Source organism: Euleptes europaea, chromosome 5 (assembly GCF_029931775.1).
Source record: "Euleptes europaea isolate rEulEur1 chromosome 5, rEulEur1.hap1, whole genome shotgun sequence".
In the NCBI taxonomy this organism is placed as follows: Eukaryota; Metazoa; Chordata; class Lepidosauria; order Squamata; family Sphaerodactylidae; genus Euleptes; species Euleptes europaea.
The window spans coordinates 98,844,477-98,860,403 of NC_079316.1; the positions used below are offsets into that span (position 1 = coordinate 98,844,477).

Genomic DNA, 15,927 nt, shown 5'->3' on the forward strand with positions numbered 1-15,927 from the left:
TAGTTTTCCAGCTCTGCCTCTGACATCTACTAGAAAAGTAGCATTTCTAACAGAACTCTGTATAAGAACCAGGCCTAAATATCTGGAAGTCGACCAAGATCAAGTCTAGCACTGCTATCTCATTGCGTAACAAGATCAGCAAGAGCAACACTAGAAACAGCGACGGAGGAAACATAGAAGGTACAATTGAAAATAGGAAATGCAATACTGCTCGGCGTTCCGTGCCATTTTTCAATGCGCATGAAACAGCTGAAGTCTGTTTTGGGGGGGAAACATCTGCAAGTCATTAGACTCAGCTATGCGTTCCCTAGTGAAGCAGAGCTCCGTGGTACACTTTAGAGCTTATGAGCATGCCAAAAGCAAATTTCTCTTATCAATTGTGAGCAGACTATACTGGTGATCTATTATTCTATTTTTCCTACCCCACAAACATTTTGGAGGACAGGCACTCCAGATGGTGGTGATCGCCCAGACTAAGCTAAGCGAGGCTGTATGCTAATAATTGACACTATCTGGCCTTGCTGAACATACTTGGGGGGGGGGTACTGCATCTGTTCAATAAGGAATAAACTAGGGAAAGAACAGTTGGCAAAATCAAAAGTATCTCCTATGCCCCATACTAGATCAGTCAACACATTAGTACACCTAAGTAGCTCCTGTCCTCTAGAGATTTACCAAGCTTGAGTGCCTCATCTATCATCTTCTGACAGCAATGCAAAACCTTGAACAAGTATTATCTATTTAAGAACAGAAATCCCAGAGAACCCTGCCAAACAGCCCTAGAGGAGTCTTCCAACAATAAAACAGAACACTCAACAGGACAGAACCACAATTAAATACAGCACTGCAATAAGAAATGTTCAGCGTTGCAGCATCACGTGCCACCTAATTACACAATGGTTCTAGTCACTGCAATGGGCGCAGAACCAGAAGCCATGGGCTCACAGGACAGTATCAAAAGAGTGAGGCCAAATGCCACTTAGAGCAGAGTTCCCCAGCATGGTCCCCGCCAAGTGTTTATAGAAAGTGGGTGGGACAGGTGGGGCTTTTGCCCAGCAAAGGCTTCTCACTGGCCATTGGGGAACTGATCGGCTGTGCAAATTTTTTACCTGTTGCTTTGGCAGCAGCTGCCGCCCCAGTACAAGGATCTTCACTGTATGACTGAAGATAAGCTGTGTGTATGCAATAAAATATTTTAAAACAAGATGTCTATTTCAAAAGACATAATAGGCATTCCTGCAATTTTTCTTATACAAATTGAAGACAAACATACTTTTAAATTCCATAAATATGCCAAATAATATAATTTTATATGCTAAGATACAATGGATGTTTTTCGTGTTGTTTAATCAATAAAAGTATTTTAGGTTGAAAGGAGAGTATTACATATATTTCAATTCTTTAAAAAACTTCCACTTTCCAGGGAGAAAGAAGTTTTCTTTCTGGACCTTCAAAATTTTCAGAATTTTTGCATTTGGGAAGCCCATTCCCAGTTCCCGGCTGCCACAGAGAGAAAAGAGGGATTAAAAAAATAAAATTCAGGGGGGAAGGGAGAAATGCCCCCATAGGGAGGAGCGACACTGCACCACTAAAAAGGTGGCACAGCCCCACCACCACTCAAGGGGCCACTCCCAGGGCAAAGGGGCTATGGAAGCTGCCTAAAGGCAGCTCCACCCCTGGGAACACCTCAGAAACGACCCCCTCCCATGGCTAGTGTGGACTTTCCCTTCTGGAAAAGCCCTGCCGGTGTGGCTGCGCGGGTGGCGGGGGCCGGTGCTACCTTATTCCATAAGGTGGCGCTGGTGTGGGGTCATGCCAGCTCCTAAGGAACTTCAGCCACCCCTACAGGAATGGGCTCTAAGTCTTCAATAAAGTGAAATTCATCCAAACAACCTAGATGGGGACTATATTCTGATAGTGGTCCAACAAACTAATGGCTGTTCGAAGTCCTGAAAGATGAAAAAAATTTCTCTGAAATAATCTGCACCCAAGGTGGGTGAAGGCTCTGAACTGCTGAAGAGAGAGGCTTCTCCGCCTTGAGATGGAGGCTATCACAACTTAGAAGAGCTCCGCTGGACAGCTGATGCTTATGGCGGCAGAGAAGGATGGGCACACCCCTGCCCTTACCAACAATGAACAGATGATGTGATCCATCCTGTAGTTGGTCCTGTTCACAATGAGGGCAGCAGCTAAGGATGGGGCCATTCCTTTGATCAAAAGCTATTTCCTTGTTCTGTACAGAAGTCTGTCATTGATTATATGCTAGATATGGCAAAGCTTTTAAGCACACATGGCCGCCAGTGGTACACCAGGCCGTTTTTCTGGGCACCAAGGGTCAGATCTCCACCCACGCATCTGAGGCACTGCTGGGGCCAACAGGCATGGCTTATGCCCATCACCACCTTCCAGACTTTAGCAGCCACTAACTAAGTCCAAGTCAAATCTCTGAAATGCTTCCTGTGCCGGTGAGGTCTGGCTTGCTCCAGCCTTATCTGGCCCGCCATCTTCACAGGTAGGAGAAGCATTCGTCTGTTGGCGCTGAGGGCCAAAAAAATGTCACCTAACTCTGCTCTGCCCTGACCTGGATGCTAAGCGGGGCCGGCCCTGGTTAGTACTTGGACGGGGGACCACCAAGGAAATCCAGGGTTGCTATGCAGAGGCAAGCAATGGCAAACCACTTCTGAACGTCTCTTGTCATGAAAACCTTATGGGGTCGCCATAAGTCAGCTGCGACTTGACAGCACTTTCCACCACCTCCAGCCCTGGTCTTGAGTCCTGGCCTGCTCAGAATTGTAAGACTCTCAATACATTTTTAAAAACTTAATACTGATAACTGATACATGTAATCATTTGAACGCACAAAAGTTCTTTGAACACACAAAAGTTGAACACACAAAAGTTCTTTCCATCACTGATGGTTTTAAATGTATGCAGTTCCTTTGTGTATAAGATATGATAAAAAAGTAAAAATAAACAAAAGAGCCAGCCAGGCAGAAACCCTATCACTGCTACAGGGAGAAAAAAGAAAACACACAAGAGTGGGAAGCCAGAGTTGGCCCATGTGCCAGACTACTGGACAAACTCATGTGCAGTTTCAAAGCATGACACATTTAAGACTGTTTCCAGAAGTGTGACAAGCTCTGAAAATGCACAGTGCCTTTCCACATTTTCATGATATGAATTCACAGATACTACAGCCAAGGGCATTAACAGCAATTTCCTCCTATCACCACTGAAATGGGGAAGGCATGTTTATTCCCTTTCAAATAAATGACCCCTATTCCTTCAGCAACACAAGGAGTTCAGACACAAGAAGCACAAATCCTAGTTTCCTGCCAACGCACGCTGGCGAAGCCACCACAATCATGTTTATGAGGGAGCACCTTGTGCGATAGGTGGCTCCCTCCCATTAAGTCCTAGTGATTCGTCAATTCTTCGGATGCTACTGCAATTCGAAGCAAAACCAGTTAGTGCTGAAAGGGGGCTTTTTTTGGTGGTGGCCCCGTTTGTGGAATTTTCTCTCAAGAGATCAACTAGATCGATCTCCACTAGGTCTCTTAAAATAACATTTAACATTCTTATTCTGCAATTTTTTTAAAAAAGCTTTAGGCTGCTGGGATTGAGTCCCCTGTTCTGCTCCCCTGCCAGTTCGTACTTAACTGTGTTTTATGGTTTATTGGCTTTTAATATGTTATTGTATACCACAGTGGGAACTTTATGACATGCAGGGCTTGAACGGACTATGTATTTGAGCAAGGAAGGGGGACCTTGAGTGGTTTTAGTTAAAATTCCACATGCTGTTTTGCCCTCTGAAATGCTATAAGCACGTTACTGCATATTAATATTTTTCAGTACATACCCCACCTCTTTCCAAGATCTCACAATACTTAACTGTATAAAGCCGCACAAACAGAAAACATCACAGATATACTGAAAAGTTAGCCCACATAAGTTCAATTTAGATTGTTGATGCATTATTAAACTGGAAAGAATCACAGTGCTTCTGGAAGGTGCTGAGGTTAGGCTTTGATAGAAATGTAGAAGGAAAGTTTTTCTACAGCTAGTCTTCTTGAGAGACAGAGAGGGCAGTAGCTGGGAGTGATATGAGATACGAGAGAGAAGCCTAGCCAAGGAAGAATTACTTCAAGTTCTTGTAGGTTATCCGGGCTGTGTGACCGTAGTCTTGGTATTTTCTTTCCTGACATTTCGCCAGCAGCTGTGGCAGGCATCTTCAGAGAAGTAACACTGAAGGAGTGTCAAGAGTGTTTGGAAGAGTAATATATATAGTCAAAAGGGGGTTGGGTTTGAGCTGAGTCATTGTCCTGCAAAAGTATCAAAGGTAATGTGCTAATCATTGTCCTGTAAGTTTCAAGATAATGTGCTAATGAGGGTGTGGTATGTTAATATGGAACCATTGTATCCTGAAGTGATCTGTTAACATGTGGAATCCAAAGCTAATCCGCATGGCTATTGTGGACTGTAGTCTTTGTTAAGTTTTCAGGACAGGAAGCCAAGCCTTATTCATTCTTAAACTCTCTTCTTTTCTGTTAAAGTTGTGCTGATGTTTATGAATTTCAATGGCTTCTCTGTGCAATCTGACAAAATAGTTGGTAGAATTGTCCAGTCTTTCAGTGTCTTGGAATAAGACCCTGTGTCCTGTTTGGGTCAGTCCATATTCAGCCACTGCTGATTTCTCAGGTTGGCCAAGTCTGCAGTATCTTTCATGTTCTTTTATTCTTGTTTGTATGCTGCGTTGTGTGGTCCTGATGTAAACTTGTACACAACTGCAAGGTATAAAATATACTCCTGCAGAGGTGAGGGGGTCTCTTTTGTCTTTTGCTGATCATAGCATCTGTTGTATTTTCGTGGTGGGTTTAAACACTGTTTGTAGGTTATGTTTTTTCAAAAGTTTCTCCATCCTATCAGTGACTCCTTTAATAAATGGCAAGAACACTTTTCCTATGGGAGACAGTTTTTCCTGAGTTTTCTGATTTTTGTTTGGTTTAATGGCCCTTCTGATTTCATTTCTGGAATAGCCGTTTGCTAGCAGTGCATGATTTAGATTACTTCAAGTGTTCAACAACTTCTGTGAAAGAAGTAGGTTTCTGAGCTCACTACCCATAGATCATGCGTCTGTAAGTTCCTACCTCATAAGCAGATCATTTTTAGGACACTTAAGTGTTCAAATAAGGGGATGACATAAAATATTTACTGGCCCCTCATTGGAAAAAAGATGGAGGACAGAATTATCACCAACATTCTGTAACATGTCTAAAAAGGAATGCTAAATTTTGACAACACACCCTGTTGAGGCATACTAAACACTGAATTACCAGAAACTGAGATTTTTTTTCACTGATGTTTGCCCAGTATTTTCAACAACTGATTTAATCCAGTTGTATTAATGATGTTTCTAACCCCGGTAAGGCCTTTGCTTTTCCCAGTTCAGGTTACCACAGGAAGTACAACTCTTAGTGGCTTTCAATGATGGTATCTTTCTGGATCACCTCTTGGGGTTGAGACAGGGAGGCACCATTTTGTGGTGGTTTGGTCCCACCAGATGGTAGGTTTTAGAAAATGGTGTGGGGGGGAAACTGATGCCCCCCGGTTTATGGGATCCTGCAAGGTTCCATCCTGTCTCTCAAGGTTTTTTACATCTACATGAAACCGCTGTGTGGCATCATTTAAGATTTGGACTGGGTGGTCACCAATATGAACATGACACTCAACTCTATCTCTTGCTTCCAGCAGATATTGCAGGAAGGTTGTGGAAACCCTGAATTGATACCTGGAGGCGATTTTGGGATGGATAAGGACCAGGACCCTGAAGTTTAATTCTGACAAGATTGAGGTGCTATTGTTCCATCTGCACTTGCTACCAATCTACTTCTGGGTCCAACAACATGCTGGTTATTGACCTTTAAATACCTATTCATCTTGGGGCTTGCATTCATGAAGGACTACCTACTCCCATACAAACCTATGTGACCATTGTGATCATCTTCAGCTTTGGGTGCCCCTGTCATCTGAGGTTAGATAGGTTGCATCCCGAGAAAGGGACAATAAAATTATTGAATTCCATCCCCAGCAGGAAAAAAAATTTCTACCTCATCTGGTGTTCCCTTACTGACCTTTTTGTTTGGTTTGAATTAATGGTGTAAATATGTGCCTGCTGTTTCAAAATTTATTTTAATGTCTTTTTTATTGTTGTTCACTACCTTGAATACCCTGATTGGCCAGAAAGGCAGGCTACAAGTACATTAAATATTTTTTAAAAAAATTCCAAAATGAATTTTTACAAATCCAGACTGCAACCATCAGCTCGCCTAGGGGGCCTTGGGAAAATCTAACTTAAATAAAGCCAAATTTAACATATAGGGCTAAAATACATGATTGAATTGTTCAGAGAGATCTAAGATGAAGTGACAAAAGAAGAGACTGAATGGAACATTGGACTTACCGTGAAGGTTCTTTTTTGTTTGAGAATAAGACGGAATATCCTTGCACATTTGGGTACTCCTCTTCCCATCATCCTAGGAGGCAGGAACTGGATTGCTCTTTCCATCTGATGGGTGGGGGAATGCCTGCCCTATGTTTGAAATCAATTTTGGTCCATGTGCCCTGTACAGGTCCCAGTGAGCAGTGGGCTCCCAGCCCACCAGGCTCGCATCCATAATAATCTGTATGTGTCTGATCCGTAGGAGGGAGAAGTGGAATGTCTGATTGAAGCAGAAGGACATCCCTTACATGCTACCTTGGTCAGCCAGCTGAGGCAGCCACCCCTCCCAACTCTTGATCTGGGCTGGTGAGGCATGGCACTCCTGCTGTAAAGCCCAGATGATGGGGAAGACAAGTAACTTTAACAAGGAAGGTTAGGCACACAAAAGGGAAAGGTTTTGCAATCTAGCCACTCCGTGAGAACTGGTGTCCCATGAAGCTCAAAGAATTCGTGCACTTTTTGAGGAGGCAGAAAAGAAGAGGGGGCACTCCCCTCTCCATCAGGGGTGGAAAGAGCGATCCAGTTCCTGCCTCCTGGGATGATGGGAAGAGTAGTACTTAAATGGGCCAGGATGTCCTCCTCATCTCAAACGAAAACAATATTTTTATCTCAACATCAGTATGGCTCCGTACTTTGTATGAAATACACAAATGTTCCAGGTCCACCACCATTTCCCAGAACACCCAAAAATGTGGACAGCTACCTGTGTGTTATGTACCTGGTTGTCCCAGAACTCTCCAACATGCTTAAAGACAACACAGAACCCAGTAGAGGCACCATGATAGTACAACAAAGCATGACGCTGCCTAAGGAACTAGCAAGCCTGGATCTAAATCCGCTGGCAAGATATACTCGTTGTTGCAGGCCTCCACCATTTTGTTTGGGCGGGAAAAATTAGTTGCCTAGCCTAGGCATCAGGCAAACAGGGGGCGAGAGGCACACCAAACAAAAGACAGGGAATGACAGACTAGACATGAGAGACACAAAGGACTAGCACCAAGACAAGAAGAATAAGCTAAAGTAAGTTTCCTAAAATGCTTAAACACAGCCGAGGGCTGTGCAAGCTGCTCTCCCTATACAAGGCAGGAAACAAAACTGGAGCTAAGGAGGAGGGAGGGGTCATTTCCCTCAGGAGACAGGAAGTGTTTAGTTTTTTGTTCCTGCCTCCCTGAGCAAGAGAAGGAAATAACCCAATCTGAAGATGCCCTCCTAACCAGAGCGAGAACAGACAGCTTTCCAATACATGTAAGAGATGAAATGAAGAACCACACCTCCTTCTAAAGGTAAAAAGCTACTTTTCTCCTTGCTTATCATGGGTGAGATCACGGTCTTAGGTAACAATAGCCATGCTGGACATTGTGAAGGAATTCACTATAACAGTGGTGGAGCAGGGGAATGAGGAGGGTTTTCAGAAGGATGCCTAACTTCTGCCAGAGGTGTGGGTTTAACGGCCATTGAGGTCTCAGGTCCCTCCCAACTCAGTTTCTTCGACATCCTGTGTTTTTTGCTCCAAAGACAATCATTCCACCCCTTTGCTTCTCCATAACCACTATCCCCCTGCTCGTTGTGTTTTGTCTACTTGCCCTTCCAGCCATGTTTTCCCTTCACACATTAAGTGCAGCTTTTCATGGGCTAGGCACTTCCTTTCACTCCCACGGCTTGAGCTCGGGTACAATGTGCAGACCATGAGCAAGTTTCCTCACCGGCCAAACCACACTTCCTCAGCCAACATACAAAGGAGACAAACATGCAGGTTGTATCAGATTTACTGAAGCCCCTTTGCAGAGGGAAAAAAATAATGAGTCATTCCCTAGCAATGAGACATCTGCTTGTGATCATCTTGCTTGGGATTGTGCATTTAAGTTGAACATTCTGGCTGTCTTTAACTGTGTAACTCATCCTATAGGCGATCAGCCAGATAGACTTAGGCATAGTGGCATGTTAAAGCATTTTTTATTAAATTATCTATATTGTTTAAAACTAAACTTTGAGGGGTTGAAAACTTTAGTCATTAAAAACCTAGTACTTTATTACTGTTTATGAACACGTTTAAGAGGCAAAAACGTGGAAACTGAGAAACTGCTTGGGAAGTACTAATAGAGAAATAGGCTTCTCCAAGGCTGTTTGGTGTACTCCAGTTAGAATCTAGGAACACAGCACAGGAATGGCATGTCACTTGGAAAAGAGAAAGAAAATATACTAAACAGTGTCATGCTGGATGGCAGTAATGGACAGGACATGTCAGCCAATAAAGAAATTCCTTAAGGCAATAGTGTAAAATGAGAAAAACAATTATTGGGACAGAATCAAACTTATAAGTCTTCATGTAAATCATGTACCATATGATGTTTATTATTTGTTTTAATTAATTAGGAAATTTGCGACTTGAAAATTCATTTGTCTTCCACTCTTGAGTTCTTCTGATGAAGACACTTTTGGAAACAGAACAATATTCCGGATGTCTATCTTTCCTGTCCTTTTTATGGACTTATGATGGATTTTTCTATAGAGGTGTTTTTTTTTTTGGTGGGGGGGTGCCATCAAGTCACAGCTGACTTATGGCAACTCCTGGTGGGGTTTTCAAGGCAGGAGACATCCAGAGGTTGTTCGCCATTGCCTGCCTCCGCATTATGACCCTGGTATTCCTTGGAGGTCTCCCTTCCAAATACTAGCCAGGGCCGACCATGCTTAGCTTCTGAGATCTGAGGAGATCAGGCTAGCCTGGGGCCATCCAGGTCAGGAGAGGTGCATTTAGAACATGAGTGTTTCTTGAGAGACTCATTTTTGTATATGTATTCAGTACATGTGAGTTTACTTCTGTCCCAGCAATCATTATTCTCATTTACCAGTACTGCCTTAAGAAATTTCTTCACTGGCTGATATGTCCTGTCCATTACAGTCATACAGTGTAGTGCTCTTTAGTATTTTTTTTCTGTTTGTACACACTGTGTTCCTCTTTTGGTGTTGTTTATGGTGACACTTGGCAAAGGCTCGTATCTCTTAAAACATTTCCTATCGCAGTCTCACCCCTCACCAACTTTGTCTCTTTTGTACACTACTACCCAAGTGCAAAATATCAAGTTGAAGCAAGTGCTACAAAGATAAGCAAGAGCTGATGTTAGTATGTTAGCCTATCTACAGGAAACTCAACATTTTAAAATATTGTTCAGATTCATTTTTTAAAGCTGTGTTCATAATCATTATTTAAGAACTCTTCACTTGGAACTGAGAGGAAGAATGCATTCTCTCTCAGAACTATAAATATGCATTGCTAGTTCTTAAACAGCTGTTTGTTTCAAATATTTATACCGTACAAATGTTCAAACAAAAATTCAGCTCTGGAGGATGCGTACCCTTGTGAAACACCCACAAAACATTATAAAAACCCGCAAAGCCAATTTAAACATAGATTGAAAGAGCAACAAATGAAATAAAATCAGAACCAGCCAACAATGGCAGAAATTGTATCAATATCAGCAAAAAAAACCATCAGATCAGCAAAAAGTTAGCAAAAATATAGCAGCTTATAAAAGAAAAAGAAATCGCTTACCACAGCCAATTTCCTAGAAGATAGACAAAATGCCAACACATACCAGCAGAATGACTTCTCTCAACACTGAAAATTTAAACAAAGCCCCCGCCAAAGGGATGTGGGGCAGCTAATCCAGTATTAGGTGACACAGTGGAGAATAGGGTTGCCAACCTCCAGGTATTACAAAGAAACAGCACTAATGAACTAATAAACAAAAATAAGGTGATACCAGATCTGTATATACTAATTAAAATTATTTATCCAATAGATTTTAGTTACATGGATGCAAGATCCAACAACGGGATACAAAGCACACAGCTAACAAGAATTTTCAGTTGCAAAAAATTGCAGAATAATTTTACAATTGTATTTGTGCATGTAATAATTCATTGAACCAAAGATGCTACTGGATTCCAAAAAAGATGGGTTTCTGATATTTCTCTACCCATTTTGCCTATTCAGGATTCATCAATCAATCCTTGGGTGGCTGCAGGACAAGGTGCTTATCCAACAATGAAAGTATATTTCACTGATTTAAATGGAAGTCATAGTTGCAGCATAAGGAATACTTTGAATACTGAACCCCCAGGCACCAGCTGGAGATCTCCAGCTATTACAACTGATCTCCAGCTGACAGAGATCAGTTCACCTGGAGAAAATGGCTGCTTTTGCAATTGGACTCTATGGCATTGAAGTCCCTCCCCTCTTGAAACCCCACCCTCCTCAGGCTCCACCCCAAAAACCTCCCGCCGGTGGCAAAGAGGGACCTGGCAACCCTAGTGGAGAAGGCGCCATCTATTGCCAATGCCCATCTCCCCTTAGAGAATGAAGGGTGGGAGAGGAAGGCCTCTGAAACGTATTTCAACTGTTAGGCAAGTACATGCTGTGTTCACTGACAATACGGGGGACTTATGAACAGAAGAAAGGCTATTCTTAAATTGTTTACATCATTTCCTACATGAGCACAATAACCATGATGACTCTGGATGAGACCAAAGGGAACTTGTCAATCTCATTTGATCCAAGGCATTCTGATCATTGCTAAGATGCCATATGGTTTTCTGTTGCTCTTTTTTTTATTGCAAGGTGCTTTTAATAGATTTTGCCTAATCAAAGTGCCAGCCTAGGACTGGGGTGATTCTGGTTCAAATCCCTGTTCCCCATGAAACTTTCTGGGTGACCCTGGGCCTATCTCGAAGGATTGTTGTAAGGCTTAAACAGAAAAAGGGAAGAACTGTGTATCCAAACTCCATGGGATAAAATGAACATGATGCATTCAATGAGAAATTACACTCAATAGGGTGCTGCAGCCAAATTGTGGCTCCCAAAGAAGTACATGACACATAAAAGTGTTACTGATGTTATAAAGCAGGGATGAGGAACCTTTTTTCTGCCATGGGCCATTTGGATATTTATAGCATCATTCGCAGGCCATACAAAATTATCAACTTAAAAATTAGCCGACCAATACATTTCTCCACTGCCCAGGTGGGAAAGGGTTAACTCAGTTTCTTGGGCGGTCCTAGCAACTCCATAGCTAATGACTCTTCTGCAAGGGGGGGGGAAGGTTCCTTTTCTCGGCAAAACAAACACACATCTGCCTTGATTAGAGGCTATTCCTGTCCACGATAGGGTGCGGATCACCAATCTTAGATCCTTCTGAGCTAGAGATCTGCCAGGACCCATGAAGGGCCAGACCAAATGATTTCGCGGGCCTTAAAAGGCCCCCGGGCCTGACGTTCCCCACCCCTGTTATAAAGGTTAATATGAGGTTATAAAGGTTAATATTAGGTTTGCTGCCATATTATGTGGCAGCAAACCTAATGCGCAAACTACGGCTGGCAGCCAATCTCATCTTGGTTGTGTATATGATTCCCACATTTCCTACATTTATATATGATTCCCACATTTATCCCTCACATGTTTTTGGCAAAACATCTGGGGGGGGGGGAGGAATGTGTGAATAGATCATGAGAAACCAGTGGAACGGACCAAAGTGTCACAGTTACAAAGGTATCAAGCAGGTCTTGAGAAGACTGAATTTTTACTCTGGACTCTAACTTGCTTGTGTAGCCCCCTGACTGAGTGATCTTTCACCATTCCTCAAATCTTGATCAAAAACCAGCGGAGTGCCATTAGAAGGAAACACTTCCCAGTCTTTAAGGCTGCAAAATTCCTCTTTGCAGTTTTAACACACTGTGCCACTCTCTTAAACAGCTGCAGACCTAGTTTTGGGAGATCCTCCCAGTCCTCAAAGAATATACAAGAGAATGGCATAAAATGTTTTTCTAGCTTTTTTACTCCTTCGGGCAAGTAAAGGTCCAAATGAAACCAAGAAGGAATTCTGCTGGATGCATAATCCCATAGCAAACCTGAGGAGTAGTTCAGTCGTCATGGGGACGGACAAGGAAACACAGCTAAAGGCCAATATTCACACACATACCCCCACAAGATGCTTCTGTGAAACACTATAAAAATCAGACCTACAACTTTATACCTTGGGAAACAAGAATTTTTAAGTCAAGGCTTTAAATAAAACTCTGCTGACAAAAGCACATAGGCCCCAACAAAGCAGCAATCCTGAATTCCCCTTCCATTAGTGGGTTTTGGGACACCATCAAGACATACCAAGCAAGAAGGCCGAGCAGCTTAGCAGGTAGCCATGGAAACCCAGAGACACAGGGCAAGCACGCAGTAAAATCGGGAGAGATAAGACTGCAGCCACGCAATTTAGGCTTGTTTTCACAGCTGCTGTCTCCTTGCTTTACTTCATTTCTGGTTAAAGCAGTAAGCAGTGCCCTTCCTTTTTAAGAGCCTTGGAAAATATACAGCGTGAATACAAAGGGAATAAACATTCATAAACACACAAGTAATGAGATCATCTCAGATGCACGGGAACTCAAAAACTTGCTTTATTAAGTTCCTGTGATATTATCACCCCTCCAAGCATCATTTCATGTGAAGAACAGAAAACAGAGCCATCTTTGCTCTGAGGTTACTACCCAGGCTACCAACACACTGCCTTATGCACATTTGGGTTACTGGTCTACTTGCCCATTGCTCTTAAAATCCTGGCAGGGAGTGAAGGTTAAGGAGGGAAGTACCTTCACAGTCTGTAAACTGCAGCCCTCCAAAATGGTAGTCATGTGGGCTTTAAAGTACCCTTTTAAGAAGATGTGCTTAGGATCTGATATCGGGACAAGGGAAGGGAGTACCAACACACTGCCTTATGCACATTTGGGTTACTGGTCTACTTGCCCATTGCTCTTAAAAGGGGTGTCTAGACTCATTACAGCGCACCAGGGGGAAGCTTATGTAATATGGTTTTGCCACCACACAAGCAAACCTGACCTTCCATAGTCAAGCCATTCCTGAGATCACAAAGGTAGTTTTGTGCAGCTTGTGTTCATCCATACCAACGTGTCACTGGAGAGGTTGGCTAGAAAGTCTTGTGTGAAATGACTGAATGAAGTTTACTTAAATTTTGGTTACACGGAACCGCCTGGAAACATTTCCATGTTCCATATGATAGACTGCATCTGCTCCACAGGCCGCTGATGCCCAACACAGGGCCCATCTACGTGTTCCCCAGCACTCCCTTCCCTTGTCCCGATATCAGATCCTAAGCACATCTTCTTAAAAGGGTACTTTAAAGCCCACATGACTACCATTTTGGAGGGCTGCAGTTTACAGACTGTGAAGGTACTTCCCTCCTTAACCTTCACTCCCTGCCAGGATTAAACCCACTGCTTTTTGGGATCTGGAAGTCCAGGTCGTAAAGTCCAAGCTGGAAGTCCAGCTTGTCTTTCCCTTGTAAATTCTTGTCACTCTTATGGGTGGCTGCCAGTGGGGCGGTGCCTTCTCACTGTTCTGGATTCACTGTCCTTCCATTCTGAAGGACAGGGGAAAAAACCTTAGATATTTTTTTCACTACAGACACAAACCACCACAATGCTACAATTAATGCCCATGGTCTTGTTCCACATGCTAGGAAGGACATGAGCTGAAGGTCCATAATTGTTGATGCTGACAGACCTGGTTTATCATGGGTGAGATAACCAGTCATAGTAATGAGGGTCATTTGAGGATGGGGGAAAGAGAAGAGGTGTACACATTGTGTTTTTTTGCACATGCGATTCATTTACAGCCAATGAGGTTCAGGTTTAATTTTTGAGGAGGAGAAAAGTTGGTTTTTATACCCCGATTTTCACTATCTTTAAGGAGTCTCAAAGCAGCTTACAATCTCCTTCCCTTCCTATCCCCACAACAGACACCTTGTGAGGTAGGTGGGACTGAGAGAGTTCTGAGAGAACTGTGACTGGCCCAAAATCACCCAGCTGGCTTCATGTGGAGGAGTGGGGAATCAAATGCATTTCTCCAGATTACATCTACCGCTCTTAACTACTACACCACGCTGGCTCTTGGGTAGAGCCAGTAGGGTAGACAACAGTCAGGAAGACCCTCTGGGGATGAGCACCCACTGCTATTTTTAGCAGTCACAACCACTGCAAAAGGAAACCATTTGTTTAGCAAAGCGGAGGACTTTAATGTGCACTTTACAACACAGGAAACAATCGAGGAAGCCCAAGCCAAAATAAATAAATGGTGGAAATTTAAACTCACTTCGGGAGTCTGAGACAGAAACAATTGGGTAACTGTAGCTAAAGGCGATTTGCCATAAACAGCAGCAAAAAAAAAAACCTTATTTTGTCTCTTGACACATTTATCATTTATACGAACTATTTCCCTACCATTTCCTAAAACTGAAGCTAAATTTGTGGCTGAACTATACATCACATCTTACCACTGGCAGGTTCTCAAAACAGACATGGGGGGTGGGAGAGAGAATGGCTGCACATCCCTGTTCTCTCAAGGACCGAAAACTGCTGCCTCCTAAAGATTGAACAGCCACCTCCTTCTACACACTCTTCAACATACTAATTTCTACAGGCCCCAACTGTGTGTGGCCTGAGAGATTTATCTGTTCTGAAGAAAGCCAACCAGCCTGGAACGCTGGTGTTACAGAAGAAAGTGATCTGACTGGTTGAGACTGCAAAGTGAAAACTGGGTTTGGAGAATGGCTTGATGCAGTCCAAGGTGACCCCCAAGAGTCAACCAGAGCATTGGCCAGTTCTAGGTTTGACAACACAAACGTTTCCAAACTCAAGTTAGTTTTCGTAACAGAGGGATTCATTCAGTCTTCTTTTCTCACGTATATATTTCACAAACCACCCTGTTGCGAAGCATGAGCTGCAACATCGTAATGCTCTCACGTATTTACAGTGTGGTTTGGTTTCATGTGGAAAAGTCAAGGTCTCTGAAAGCACACCCCATTGCTCAAGATCATCCAGCTATTTCCTTTCAAAACCTTTATTTTACTTTAGCTGCAGCATTCTAAGCTGCCAAATTCTTTGAAACGTTTCGTTTTACATAGCTGGATGCCGCAAACCTTAGTCCCCAAGGTGGACAGAGCCTTTGACTTTTAAAAATAAAGAATCATCCAACTGAAATCCCATGTCCAAAAGGCTGAGATCCTTAACAGGATATAATGCTTTAAGGAAACTCTGATGGCAGCAAATAAAATTGCTCATTTTAAAGCCTCTCAGCCAAAAACTCCTTTAAAAAAGACCTCACAATAACACACATCTCAGTACCAAAACAAGAGATCAGCCTAAATTCATGTGTATGTGTCTTTCTCTCTCCCTCTCTCACAATATGATAATTTATGCAGACATAAATAATTAGATTCCCAATGTATGTGTGTGTGTGTGTGTGCCATCAAGTCACAGCTAACTTATGGCGACCCCGTAGGGTTTCCGAGACATCGCCTGCCTCTGCGTGGGCTGAGAGAGAACTGTGACTGGCCCAAGGTCACCTGGCAGGCTTCATGTGGAGG

General features: G+C 43.0%; 1 protein-coding gene across 1 annotated transcript in view; it reads right to left on the reverse strand.

Moving 5' to 3' along the window:
• BICC1 (BicC family RNA binding protein 1) overlaps positions 1-15,927 on the reverse strand; it is a 155,982-nt gene that overhangs the window by 69,694 nt on the left and 70,361 nt on the right. The window lies entirely within an intron of this gene.